Source organism: Dromaius novaehollandiae, chromosome 13, assembly GCF_036370855.1.
Source record: "Dromaius novaehollandiae isolate bDroNov1 chromosome 13, bDroNov1.hap1, whole genome shotgun sequence".
Taxonomy (NCBI): domain Eukaryota; kingdom Metazoa; phylum Chordata; class Aves; order Casuariiformes; family Dromaiidae; genus Dromaius; species Dromaius novaehollandiae.
Window position 1 is genome coordinate 23,092,091 of NC_088110.1, and position 14,498 is coordinate 23,106,588.

Below are 14,498 nucleotides of genomic sequence, written 5' to 3' on the forward strand. Positions count from 1 at the left end.
AGTAACTCTCTTACTTGGCTTATTTAACAGTTATAATTTCCAACTGTAGCAATTCTCGTGTGTCTGCTATTTATTGTCAACATTTACAATTTAATAACCAGCTTTTAGATTTTCCCCTGCTGTTCCCACATGGGAGCAAAATTAAATCTCCCTTTGCAAGCACCCACGTTGGGACACGAGTGGCTGGTCAAGTGAGCAGCGCAGCTTTTGCCCAGAGACCTCTGCTGACTTCCAGTCCAGGTTAGACAGCACCTAAACTTGTCGTTTGATGCCTTTCCTCCCCAAAACGCCTGCTTCTGGCTCTCCAGCTTCCTGACCCTCCTAGAGCGACCCTTCCCCAGTGATCAGGGATTGGTATGATTTAATCCGCGACATGAAGGATGTGCTGGTTGAACGCAGCGCAGCTCCTCTTCCTGCCTCGGCACTTCTGAATTGCTGCGCTCTGGCTGGGGCCGTCTGCCTTGCATAAGCGCTGTTATTTAACAGCTATTTTATTACTCAGTCCTACTTCAACTCTCTTAATCCCCCTGCTCTAATGGACTCCCTGTTCTCTTCAACAGAACCAGAAGAAAAACAAAAAGCCCCAAATGTTCTTAAAAGAGGAGGTGGGAGGAATCCAGGAATAGCTGGGAAACAAATTGTTTGTTCGTTTGTTTTAAATCCCCTCCTCCCTTTTCATTCATTCAGGTTTCCTTTCTGCAGCTAAACATGCTGAGTCTGTTGTTCATTTTGAGAGGCGGTTGTTCATTTTGAGAAGTTCTCCATTTTTTTGAAATACGATATTGACAGAAAGGTCCTACTTTTATTGAAGGATCAGCAGCTTTGGAGGTAGGCAGGGACAGGGTGGAGGGCAGAGGAAGGGCTGCAGGGTTTTTTTTGTTTTTACATTTTTGCGATTTTTATAAGCCTTGTGTCATGTTTATATCTCACTATATTTCTAAATAGTTTGTAAGTGCCTGGGGGGGGGGGCGGGGGGGTTATGTCTGTTCTGGGTTCTGCCCGAAGTTCTGCTGAGTTCCATTAAAATGACCATTACAGTGAAACTCGGAGCTTCTCTAGCACTTTCTGTCTCAGCATTGCAAGGAGAGACAGCAAAAAAATCTCCAGGCTTTCCACCTCTATCATGTGCTTACATTAATTTCTGCCTTTTTCACACACTTTCATAGAAATACTCTTCTGTGGCAAAAAGCAAAATGCTCCATTTTTAATATTTGTGAAAATCACTTTTTATTTTTATATTTTCGTAAGAACTAGAAAATTTGCAAGGTATTAATCTCTTCTGTCAGAAATCATCTTTTGTAAGAATATTTACTCGTGTAAAACTTTGACAACTGTGAATGTTTTTGCATGGATTGACCCTTTTTTACACTAATTCCTTTCTTTCAGCAAATGTGACTCGCTTTGGGCTGATAGAACTTCATAAATAGTAAGTGTTTGAGTATTTTAAGGAGGGGTTTTTGTGTCCTGTGATTTTGCTTTTATTTTCTGTTAACCTGGGTCATTTCACTGATCCAGTTTACACCATGACCTTTGAAGAGTTGCTGTACAGAGAAGGTAATGGATTGCAGGACCAGAGATGGGAACAAGTGGAGGAATGAGGGGGTTTATAAGCCAAAGAAACTGTTCATGCAACTGCACCCTACAAATTCTGTGTGCTATATAGAAATGTACCTGACAGAAGTGTGTGTTTGGATTTAAACTCCCTTAAGGCTGCAGGCTTTTGGCTCTGAGCCCCTCTCAATCTTTGCTGCTTTAATCAATGCCCAGACTTAGGGTAAACAGAGTGCGATTGAAAAGCACATTGATTAGAGCATTCCTTTAAATTCCTCTCGGGAAGGAAACACTGGCTAATAAAGAGCTCTTTAATTTGGGCAGGGAGGGAATTGCAAGAACCCCAAGCCAGTCAAATTCAAGTGGGAAATTAGATGCATATGTTTGATGATAAGAGTGAAAAAAGATTAATGCCTGCAACAAACTGCCAAGAGAGATGGATTCTCCATCATTAGGTATCTTCGGATTGTGACTGGCTGCAATTGAGAAAACAGGCTATAACCGAACGCAGCCACAGGTTATAGTGGCATGTAGAGGGGAAGGCGGTGGGAGTATTCACGGATCTGCAGCAGCCTAACGCTCTGTGATAACAGCACAAGGGATGTCCCTGGTTCCCATAGTCCCTTAGCAGTTTTGACCAGTCTCAAGACAAGTATATCGACTTGGTAAGGCCCGTATCGTTCACTGAATCCATTCCCTGGACTCAGAAACCTCCTGGGAGCATTGCCTCTATTCACTCCCTACATAGCATGTGCCATAAAACACTGCTCAGTAATGTATGAAACGTCCCTGATTCAGAAACCGTAAAATTAAAATGTAGAAGTAAAAGGTATAAAAGATTGAGAGCTTTGCCAGTGTCCTGGTTTCCTGCAGTGGCAGGACCTTCTAGTGAGAAGACATTCAGACACTCCTGGGAACTGGATTACCCCATGCACTCAGGCAAAGGAGGGCCATATATGTTTCTTGCCCATCTGTCCTTGAAATAATTTCCTTTCAGACTCTAAATCTGATGATTATTTTAATTTTAAACTCAAGAGTAAAACATACAAGCTGTACACCGGAGGGTTACTTTACGTAGTACCCTCCAAGCACTCGCACAGGCTCTGCAACCCTCAACCTCTGGTTGTGGCCCGTCACGCTGCATCACAGAGCCGGTGCGGGTGGGGAGGTAATGTGCGGTGACATCAGAAAGTCCTGTTGACCCTTTCAGGTAACCGGCAGAAAGCCTGAACCTTGAGACTCGTGCAGCACAGATGTGACACAGCAAGCGGTCAACAAATGGTGAGCAGTTTCCTCTTCCGTCCTTGTTCAGTGCCAAGTAACTGAGCAGTCCAAGCCCTCATAATGAAAGCATTAATCCCTGCTGCTGCCATGCCATGCAGTCCTTAATTGATGAAAGTATTTAGTTCTAGCTTGAAACAATTTTTCGTGGCCTTCACTAGCCTACTTGAAGGCTCATTTCTCTTTGTTTCTCTGCTGATGAGAAATGTTCTCGTGTAGGTCTTGTGTGCCTATTTCTCTAGTTTATGGGGCTTTTCCCTGTCCTATTCTCCAGGGTTTCAGCTCTAATGAAAATCTTGGAGCATTTCCAGTCTGTGTCTTGAACGCTTTTCCTATTTTCAAGTTGCAGCTATGTGAAAATAAGATTGGCACAAAGGCTTCCAAAACGTAAAATCCATCACTAGTCCAACACCCTTGTTCTGGATTCTCTAAAAAGGCCTGGCTGCTGATAGAGTAAACTCCTAAATGAAGTTTGTCAATGTACTGAAAAAAGTATAGCCCAGATGAACTTTCTCTTTCACACAAACAACTCTCTGCATTGACTTGGACAGAGATAAATTACAAGCAACAGCTCTCTAATACATGTAATACAATTTCTGTCTGCGCATATGCAGTATCATAGCACTTTGTTGTTGGGTGTGGAATGGGTTGCGTGCTCACTGGTCCCCTGACGAGTAAATAGTAATTGTGATGCTACTGCTGATTTCCAAATTGAGGGTCCTTATTTTGGAAAGGTTAATCATAGAAGGGATTTACCACCCCTTGCTTCCAAAAACATGATAAAAGACAGTACAAAAAAAAATGATAAAAGACAGTATCCCAAACCACTGAAGGTCCCATTACAAAATGTGGTGAATGTGCATCCTTCCTAGCAGGGGAGAAGTGTGGGCTGTGGGGTAGCTGAGCAAACACACAGAGCAAAGAACTGCACTGATTGGGAATGGACTGGCTAATTGAAAAGACCTTGATTTATCTCCTGTTTTTTGATGCCAGGAAACACCTTTGACACTAACCCAGGCAATTCGCTAGGAAAAAAGGCACAAATTCCAACTAAAATGATGTCATTTGCAGCCTCTTTTGAACCACTGTTCCAAGTAGGAGTTCTGGCTGAATGTTGTACTCCATGGCTGTAATTGGGTTTGAACTTCTAAGACGAGGCAGTAAATTGCTCCTGCCATTTGGACTAGGAGGTGGGCATAAAGCACCTAGCCAGCGAGCCAGCCAAGGAGTATCATTCAACAGATGACTGAAATCGAGCTTTTCTTTTATTTCTTTGAGGTTTATGGCTAGAAAGCTCCATCTTTCGGGAATTTCCAAACCACTTGCAGGATAGTCTGGGCAGAGGGGTTGGACTCAGTCTTTAGCATACTCAGGTTAACTATTTTTCTACCTATTCAGGTGGTTTTCTATGCTGCCATAATCACTTTCAACCCTTCAGGAGCCCCAGCAGGCAGAGCTGAAATCCCTTCGCAAAACAGTTTGGCAAAGGAGTGTGCCCTGCTGCTCAAGGGTGTTTCTTTGCCCTAGTTGTCTGAAATCCCTGTAGTTAGAAGCAATGCTGAAAACACAGATACCTACATGGAAATACCGAATATAGACAGTGATTCATCCTGATGACTAACACCATCAGCTGTCGCTTGCTTAGATGTTATGAGGAGGGCAATGTTATGTTGCATAGTAAGTTAGTATTTATTCAATCCAGGGTGGTCAGTCTTCCTTATCTTAGCAGTTGCATACCAGAGTTTTCATATGCCTGCGAGACACAGGGCAAATATCACCTCAAATAGCTATGGGGAAATTCCACCTCAGAGCCTGGAGGTGACAGTAGCTCCCGCTGGTCCAGTACAGCCCAGAGTGACCAAATAAGCTGGCTCCAGCAGTGTCTGCTGGCTTCCTTTCCATGGCAGCTAGGTCCAGCTTACCGAGCAGCCCGTGTATCACCACGGGCAGGGTATAGCTTTTTAGTTTCCATTCTCACTCTGTTCATATCCTTTACTTTGTCCAGAGAAATACATGATGGCAGTGGAGTCTGCGATGTGTCAGAGGTGCTGTTTCTGGTGAGTAAACGGAAGCTATAGCATGTAAATTTTTTGCTGTAATGACTGTGCTCATCTAGGCACGCTGCCTTTGCTCAAAGCCTTCAGAGCCACCTGAGCTCTGCTCCAGGGTGCCATTTCTATTCCTTCTGTCTTGTCTGCACAAATCCTGACTAAGCTGTGGAGAACGGGCAGTGCCAGGCTTGCGACCGTGGGACCGTCTCCCAGGAAGCCTTTGGCTCAGCACTCAGGTGACAGTGGCAGCTGTTTCATCCCACATAAGTGTCCTTGAAGGGGGGAGCACACTTCCTCTGCTCTGCTTCACAGTTCCCAATGTCTGGAGATTGCACAAGGCTAGGAGGGAATTTTCCTGGGATACAACCAGTGCAACAGAAACATGATAGGTTCTTGTACACAGATGCTTGTTTGTAGCCGACAGCAAAAGTCTTACTTGTGAACAATGCTGCTATCCGTAGGTGGTCTGGGAACCGGGGGAGGAGAGCGGAGCTGATAAAGATCATAAGAAAAAGAATTCAAGACAGAAACAATTAAAAAAAAATCTTGAAATCCCTAATCCTTTGGGACCAGTTTCTAAGGCTCCATAGTTAAAAGGCCGTAATTAGAAAGAGCTTTCTTGTAGCACAGAGTTAATAAGCAGGGAGCATCTGAGAAAACACTTTTTTTTTCCTCTTAAAATGCAGCCTTCCAATTTCTTCCCTCTCTGCAGTCTTTCTACCTAAGAGTTTTTTGTGGGTGTTTACCAGGCACTTCCAGCAGAAGGAGGGTTAAGTACATGAGAAGGGGGTGGAGAGGGAATCCCAGCTTGGAACTTGAGACCTTCCAGCTGAGAAAGAAAGATTCAGAGATGCAGACGTAATCATACAGCACTGCAATCAACTCCTGTGTCAAAAGAAGTCAGGAAAAGCACATAAATAACTCCACAGCCACATTTAATATAGTGCAGGACATATATCAATAATGCCACCACTTCCTTCAGGGTGAGTATAGAAAAGCTTGCTGTCTAAACGCTTGCAAATCGTTTAAATACTTTGAAATGGCTTGGTGTAAACTTCAGAAATTGAGGTAGCTTTAAATTCAGATTATTTGGTACCATATTAAATAGGTACGGTCTATCTTAATGCAAGTTTCAAGTTTCCTTGCAGATAGTCTCAAGGAATAAACTGTCGTTGTCTGAAGAAAGACAAAGCAAAATCTATATTGTTTCCTGCCGTAAATTCAAACTCCAAATGAAGTGCCAAGAACTGAGAAGCACACTCATTTAGCAGGAATGCAAATTTGTCTGTGTTCTTCAATATACAAATTAGGACATTTCTATTTTAATGGATTAACTCCTTCCAGCTAATTGTTTGAGTTGCTCAAGTTATTCGCCTGCTGCAGTGTAAGGAGCTGAACATTTTCAGGTAATCCCTGTGTTTAGGGTGGGCTGTCCTGGAGCTGTCACTTTAAGGCTTTGAAGCGTCCTCCGTAAATCTGGTGTAGCGGTACATTTTACTTTGCTGCCTGCGTAATGTACAACAGCTTCTGTAAAGACTGAGGTTTTTCTGTGGCCAGTCGAGGATCCAAAGTCTCTTGATTGATACAGACAGACTAAAGCGGATGGAAGAGGAAAGAGATGACGCTGTCTTGATTCTCACCAGGGTACTTTCTTCCCCACTACGTGGACGGTGGTGTTACAGATGGTGTGTGATTTATTGCATTATTACTATTATTATTACCAGTCTTTATGGAATGGTTCTTGGTTAATGTGCTTGAGTTCAAAACAGTTTCATGCTGGGCTTTGTGTGTATGTGTTTGTAAAATGCCTGTTTTCCATTACAAAACTGGGAGATAAACTAAGATGACAGTCACATTTTCCTAACATAAATTTCTCTCTCTCTCACTCCTTGGAAACCATAAATTTCAGCAGCTTGTCTCTGCACTCCAGACATCAAAAACCACATTTAGGCAGGAAGATTTACAAGCCCACTGTTTTCCTTGGTCAAGTCCTTGCGTAAGAGAAGATGGACATCCAAATGATAACACAAAACTGGGAAGGGAATAGTAGTTGAAAGAGGAAGCTGTGCAATGTGGGAGGGGGAAAGAAAGTCTCCTGGGAGAACTTGTCTCAGCTGATACAGTTCAGGTGGTGGATAGAGATTTTCCTTCTATTTCTGGCCAACAGACATCTTTTTGTTTTCCTGTTCTTATGCTAAGTGTTTTCAGCCATAGGGATTCAACCATTTCTTCCCATCCTCACAACTAAAACTCTAGTCCAAGTAGTCATCTGATCCTGTCTTTATTAACACAACATCCTTTTCTCTGGCCTTGATGAACACTGACTCTCACCCAAATCATATCCATTCAGAAAGCTCCCTCTCATTTGGCTCTTTCTTTTCTATCGCATCAAATCCTTGTCTGCAATTTTGTGGCCCTTCCTGGTCTGTCCTCATCTTATTTTCTGCTTCTCATTTAAGATTGATTACTTCCCCTGTGTTGCCCCTTGTACTCGATAGGAGCAAAGTTTCATGTTCAAATGACTTTTACTTCTTGCCCTTTAATCACTTCCCATGATGTTTTCATTAATGTGCTTACTGTGAAAAACTTGACTAAGTTCCTGGCATGCTAAGGCCACTTTGTCCTAGGCTGCCCAATGGTAATCGCTTATCCTGGATTCCCTCTTTTTATCAGCCTTCTGTGTCGTGTCTTCAAGTGCTGACTCTTGGGCCTCGGACTGTCTTCTCTGCCTTGTGGAGCAAGTAGCGTAAGTGAATCTTGTTCCACATCTGTAGTCACTGGTGGTGCCAATGATCCTAAGAGTAATTCATGCAGCAGTTTCACTTGTCACCAGCTTGTTAGCTTTGGTCATAAATGTATAAGCAGTGTTGTTCATCTTTCTATCTTACACGCTATGATTCAGCATAATTAGCTTGGAGTCGGCACACATTAATGAAACCAAGACTCAAGGTTGCAGTTTAGAAAGCTTGCTCTGGCTTTTAGACTGAGTTTTAAAACTTTTCCATGCCATCCAGAAGAGATCAAACTCACTGATCTGTTTAAGTAAAAGCTTTCTTGACTGCAACTTCAGTTTCCTGAATCCTAATTAAAAAAAAAACCTTTGGGAGGCCGTACAGCCCGGGACCACAGACTCATAATCATAACTTTCTCCCTGGACAGCAGGGTCTCTGCAGCTTTCATGGCGTTGGTTTGACGTGGAGTACAGGAGACTTTGCATCTCCCCTCCCTCCCTGTGTCTTGGGATTTCTGGACAGCTGATAGCCTCGTCGAAGTAGACTTTCAGACCAGATTGCTTCATATCTGGAAGTCCCAGGGACCGGACAGCCACATGTGTGCGTGGAGCACGTGTGGTGAGGCTAGCACACCTAGGACATGTGTGGTATGTGCTGCCAGGGGGCCAGTGTGAGTGCAATGAGTCTGATCGGTTCCGAGTGCTCTGCACTTGGGCATGCTTTATCTCAGTGCACAGTATGGGCCTGCAGGTTTGCTGTATCCATGGGGTGCTGGGCTTGCCGTGCACATGCTGCATAGGACATGCGTCTGTGATTTCATCTGAGATTTCCCAGATGGGGATATAGGAGCCCTATGTGTGGGTTTTCATGTCGGCCATGTGACTGCCCAGCCCTCCTACACACACATGGACATGGGCTGTGTTTACCAAATCTTCCAAGGCTTCTCTTCCAACTGAGGAGTTCTCAGGGATGATCCTTTCTGCCTTTAAAAGGCTCCAGCAGAATCAAGAGCTGAGCTGTTCGGTAACAACTTAGGGCTCCAACTTTTAAGAGAGACCGCTTTCATTCACGGCTTCATTCTGCATTGCTGTAATGTGAGTGTCTGCACCACACAGCACCCAAGTCCAACTGCTTCTTGAAAGAGCCTCTGAAAGATGTCCCTGCTCACGTTCTCCTTTGCTAGCCAAACATAACAAGAGTAGTAACAAAGTACAGACATTCATATGAGATTCCAACTCTATAGCTTTCTTTAGTAGGTCCTTTACTGTTTTGGCATTTTCCACCAACCCATTGTATTGGTGATAATTGGAACCAGTCAGGAAACTCTAAATCCTTATTTTACTATACAGGTGGTTAAGCCCATCAACAATGAGTATTATTTTGAGTGCCATATCTAGCAAAAATCAACTTGATCTGATTAGCTGCCATGTGTTCTAATGAGTTGCATCATGGAAAGGGATTTAGTAATCCAGATCATGCACTATTTTCTTCATGAAAAATGCATACGTTGTTCTGTTGAGTAGTTTTTCTTAGCCCTCCTATTTTTGTCCTCTTGTTTGACTGAAGTTGTGTTTTTGCCATGTGTGATAATCCGGAGCTGCTACTTTCATGTCGTTGTTCATTCAGGCTAGTATAAAACATTTCTGTTTGTTATCCTAATGCCTGTAAATAATATCATATCAAACACCAAAAGATCCTCTGGAGATTAAAGATGTATTAGGAATATGCCAGCTTGGTCCATTTGCAGAACCTGCCTGTGAGATCTCATCTTCTACAATAGTTCTGGCATTTGCAAACTGTGTTTTTTTCCAAGAATATATGCAGACTGGTTTGTTTTGTTTTGTGTGTACTTGGGCTGTGAGGTCTAACCAGTTCATTTTGACAAATTCTCTAGGGCAGGAGCTCCCAAGATGTGGTAGGGCTTTTTCTGCTAAAGGGGGTTCAAGGTGATGGGCAGGGGCAAGGTTGGGCTCCTACCAGGGGTAGAGGGAGATGGGAGCAGTCCACCTCTTGAAATGCCAGACCTCCAAGCATGGGGCTTGGTGGAGGTGCTGCTGCCAGTAGCAATATGCAAGGCTGTTGCTGGCATAACCAGAGCAATAAATTGGGGAGTGTTGAGTGCATCTCTGCAACCACTAAACAGTGTTATCTGCTTTGCACATCATGTGTTTGCAGCTGAAACAGAATTGGCTTCTCAAGGAGTGGCTTGTCAGCATTGTTTTGGCAGCAGCGATGGTCACATTAACCATCGGTGATGGTTAATGGTCAATATCAGATAACTCTTGCCTCCCTCAAATAAGGACTTCTGTTTTTAAACACATCACCACCAACTGTGGCCAAAACTTCCACCCTTGTTGAGCATATTGGCAACTAGTCCGACAAGCACCCAAGTACACAAAGCACAGATACTGTTTTTGACCATTCTGGTGACAGACTGAGCCAATACCCTCTCTGGGGGCATATCGGCGCGTCTAAGGACCAAAGCCTTGCCTCTTCAGTTTCCGTGTGTAGTCAGTTAAGGTTAGCATCCTTTGTTCACTGGAACAGTTTTTCCTTCTACAGTGCTCTCAGGTTGCTGATTTGAGGAGCTGAAGTAGGACAGCTTCATTTCACATCATCATTCCAGGAAATCCTTGAATCTCCTTGTCTGTTGTGGCAGCCGGATGCATCCTGCCAAACTCTTCTCTGCTTGCTATCTTTCCTTTATTTCCAGTACACGGAATTTAGCTTTAGCCCAGCAACTCTAGCTCTTTCCAAAGGCAGTTGGAGTCTTCTGTTGTGCTTGCTCTGCAGATTTTCCCCAGATGTAAGCATCGGCTCTGTCAATTCTGGAACTCTCCTGGATACACCAACAAAAAAATGTTGTATTTTCCAGTGAAACACCTCTGGTGCTGAACTCAACCCAAATGACAGGCTGAGGAAAGTGTCTCTCAAAGAGAGTGTTGAATGCCCACAAACATGCACTTTGTTTTTTTAATGGCACCTGCCAGAACTCCACTGATGCATCAAGCATAGAAATATGTTTGCCATCAGACATCTCTTCAAAAACATCTCCCTTTGTAGGTAATGGAAAATGTGCCTTTTTAACATACTGTAATTATTTGTGTCTATGCAGAGGTTTTTTTCTTGCAGAAACCTGTAAGCATAACCAATCTGTTGGTTCTTTCTCTTGTTCTGTGGTTCCCAAAATGGTCTTTCCAAGGTAATAGTTTCTGCCTTAAGGTGACAGCAACTTTCTTGTGAGGATGACATGTGGAAGAGTCTGACTCATGCAGCTTTATTCTGTATCTTAAGAAGAGCTTCCCTCTACCCAGGAAGATGAGCTCTAACTCTTGTTTGTGCAAGAGTACCTAGTGACAAACTTCCTTTTCCTGTTTTCTCTGGCTATAGCATTAGTTCATAATCTTGGATCTTTTCCAGTTCCTGGGTGCCATTAGTAAGACCAAGCTTTTTGCACCAAACCCTGAGTTTTTCCTGGTTACTTTCTGTTGAGTGCTCCTATTGCTGCTCCTGGCTCTACGCTGCTTTGTGCACCTTTGTTTGGCTTAAAATTAATAAATGTCCCCTTTTCCTCTCAGGCAGTCAATTCCCGGATCTTCCGTTGCAGCAGCGTCTCTTGTTTCTACGAAGACTGCCACTGATGTAATGCTGCTGTCATCTACGTTGGTCATACTTGGCATTTGAATCGTTTCTAGTGATTTCAGCTCTGGTGAGGCTCGTTGCTGCTCACTTTTCCTCAGGACAGCCTTTTACTCCAGGTCACACATTTGTTGAGTGGTTGCTCAGAGCCAAGGAGCTAAAAAAAACAGAACAAAAGATTGATCAAAGGTAGCAAGGCCATGCAGCACTGCTTGCGTTTACACTGCTTCTGGCTAGTTCCCCTACAGATCTGCTTCCAGCACCTTGACGTTGTTTAGCTTGAGGCCTTCTAGCACACCAACCCGTTCCAAATGATCTCTGTCTGACCTTCTCAAAGCACAGCCTTTTCAGGGAGCAGCTGTAGGCAGCTGCTGGTCTTTGCTAGGGATCACAGACACCCCAGGAATCCCTTGTATTTTTGTAGGGAAAATGCAGAGCTCCTCTAGCTACATTTTGTGAACTTTTATGGATAATGAGTCCCTTTGCGAGCAGGCTGTAGCTGAGGAGTTCCTTGAGAGTTCAGGAAGTACCTCCATGCTTGGCTCGTTTTCGGTGCGCAATAGCAGCTGTCTTGTTTTTTTCCCTCACTAATGTTTTCTTGGATGTGGGGAAGAAATAGCCCTCTAGGTAACTCAGCCATAGTCCCGCATGGACTGAAGGAACCTGGAAGTAGCAAGCTGGAGCTGTAATGATCATGAAAGGGAGAGAAGTCTGCGGATAAAAGGCAATCATAGATGTCAGTGTCCAATAAAGCTCCCACAGGAGAAGCCTACACTCAGAACAAGGTGATCACCATTGCTCTGCAACACTGCAAACAGTACTGCCTTTTCCCCTTGCCCAGGATGTTAATTCTTTTGGACTATATTCTTTACTATATTCAGATATATTCTTTACATCAAGCAGAACCTGCCCTTGTGGCAGCCAAACCTTCAATTTCTACAGCCATCCTTGCTGTGAGGGGGAACAGGCAGTTTTCAGTAATCAGCACCGTGTTGTAGTATATGGAATAATGAATCCTGTAGTTCGTGGGCATGCATAGCTTTTCCCTTTTATCTGTGATTTTTAGTTCTTAACATTTGCCATAAACAAGGTCAGTTTCTAAGGAATAAAAAAAACCCTGACAGTAGTTTTACATTGTGGGGCGGTGTCTGTCCAGTTCGTCTGAGCACTTGTCCTTATGTGTCTGGAAAACTTCTATTTATATACCTTGTACAGCGGCTTTTTCCAGTTTCAAGGTGGGGACTCTCTGAAGGCCTCATCTAGGCCGTAATGAAAAATGCTGGGACAGACTGACTCATTCTCCTGCTATAAACAGCTAAGGTACATACACTTTCTATTTCTTTTGCACTTGCTTCTACCTTTTTTTTATCCTGTGCCTTAAATTCACTTGTTTTTGTGACATGGAGATGAAGCCAAGACCTACTATACTCCTTCAACTCTTCCCAGTATTTTAAGCCTAGTCTTTTAGCTCTTGAAGCAGTATCTCACCATATTGTACTGTTGATGCTTTCCTTCTGCAAAATTCATGTATCACAAGGGAGGAAAAAACAGCTAGGAAATAAGAACCAGGCCTTGAGTCTTGAAGATGTGATAGACCACTTTCCTGTCCTGTGCAGATGGACACAGAGCAGAGTCCTGTGTCACACATGCGTGAGTGCATCACGTTAGTACTTTTCAGACTAGGCATTTTGAAACATGTTTTTTCTCCTAGAAAAGCTGAAATTCAGGCAAGCCAGAGGGGCTTGTGCCAGTCACGGAGCTTATGGGACCGGTGGGCAGTGTGGTAGTTAGGGGATTGAACAGCAAGGTCTGCTGGTGAAGACCTCGGAGGTGTAGGCAACAGCCACCTCATCACAGAGAACTTTGAAAGAGCTGGATCCGCTAGTGAAAGCTTTTCCTTTTCCTAGAAAGAACCTGACAAGCTGCTGCAGGATTCATGCCAGACTGAAACCAAAGGAGAAAGCCTGGGGCAGGGGGAGCTGGTTTCTTTTAGTTTTTGGAACTTTGTTTGGGAAGCCTAGCAAGGGGAAGCGCTTTTGGGTAAAGACAACCTTTGGCAGAGCAGCAGGGTGGCCTGACAGCCTGAAGTGATCATCTGCTTTCGTTTTAGGGACCAGGTTGGAGCTGTGCTTCACCCCCACCGCTGCAGCCGGCTGGAAACAAACCTGTTCTGGTCTAGCCAGTGCTCACTGCGTAACTGGGGAAGGGACACAAGCTGTGGGACTGTTGCACTGTTTGCAATGGGAATACTGTGACATGAGTTTTTAGCTATTAAGCAATTGCATTTGGCGCTGGTGGATTGCTAGAGATAAAACCAACTTCTACCATAAGCAATCACTGAGCCACAGCTGGCTAAGCCTAACCCTTTCTTCCTCCAAACCGGAGTGCTCCCCCTTGCCTTCCCTAGGATTGCTTTATGGTGTGTTTACCTTCGGAAACTGCTAAGGCAATTCTGAGCTGGGGATTTGCTGTCGCTACTGTAGCTGGGGCTTACTAGTAGGTAGTTCCTGCATGAACACTGGCTTTCACCCATAGACTGACTTCCCTAAGACTGCAGAGATTATTGAGGTCACCAGGCCAGTCCAACAGCAACAAAGAGAAGCTTTCAGCATTGTCTGTGTTATAATTTCACATCCTTTGCTGCGTAGATGCTGTTGCTGCACTCGCACTCCCTGCTTGCATACAGACACACAGACACACACACACACACACGTGCTTTGGGCAGGCATCTGAAAAGGACAAGCTTTCTCATAGGGCTTGTGTTGGGAGGGTTGTCAGCTGTAGAATATAGCAAAGAACGGAGGAATATATGCATTTCTTTGTGTAGGGCCTCTTGCACAGAGCTTGTTTGGGAGGCACACGGGGGAAGGTAGCTGCAGGATTGTACGGAAGATCATTTGTGATCCATTTTGGGATAAAAAGCACTGGAAAGTACAAAAGACTTCAGCAATGATGGCCGAGCTTCACCTTTCACAGAAAGTCCAAGAACAGATTATTCTTAGCTCAGAAGCTTCTTCCTCCCCCATTGAGCTATTTTATCGAGTTTCTTCTCTGAAACAGCTGAGCTCATCTTTACCCTTTCAGCATGGATGCTTTGATGACTTGCTTCCACACAGAAGCCAGATATAAAAGCCACTCTTTGCTGAAACCATTACCTATTTTGATATTTATTCATTTATCTGCAGCTTCCCTTGTTGCCCTGCATTTGATTTCTGTATGGAAGCGATGTCTGACTGCTGCGCTC

The 14,498-nt window shown here is 44.0% G+C and overlaps 1 protein-coding gene and 1 long non-coding RNA gene across 2 annotated transcripts in view; both read left to right on the forward strand.

The window, feature by feature from the left end:
* The first annotated feature begins 695 nt into the window (after positions 1-695).
* LOC135329740 (uncharacterized) lies at positions 696-2,832 on the forward strand. Its single transcript, XR_010391348.1, has 3 exons — positions 696-828; positions 1,387-1,426; positions 2,762-2,832. It is a non-coding gene; the product is annotated as an uncharacterized LOC135329740 (long non-coding RNA).
* Positions 2,833-5,699: 2,867 nt separating this feature from the next.
* Positions 5,700-14,498, forward strand: part of ZNF469 (zinc finger protein 469) — a 250,646-nt gene continuing 241,847 nt past the window's right edge. The window contains exon 1 of the mRNA XM_064519794.1: positions 5,700-5,866. The gene's annotated coding sequence lies outside the window, so the exon portion shown is untranslated. The remainder of the gene's footprint in view (positions 5,867-14,498) is intronic.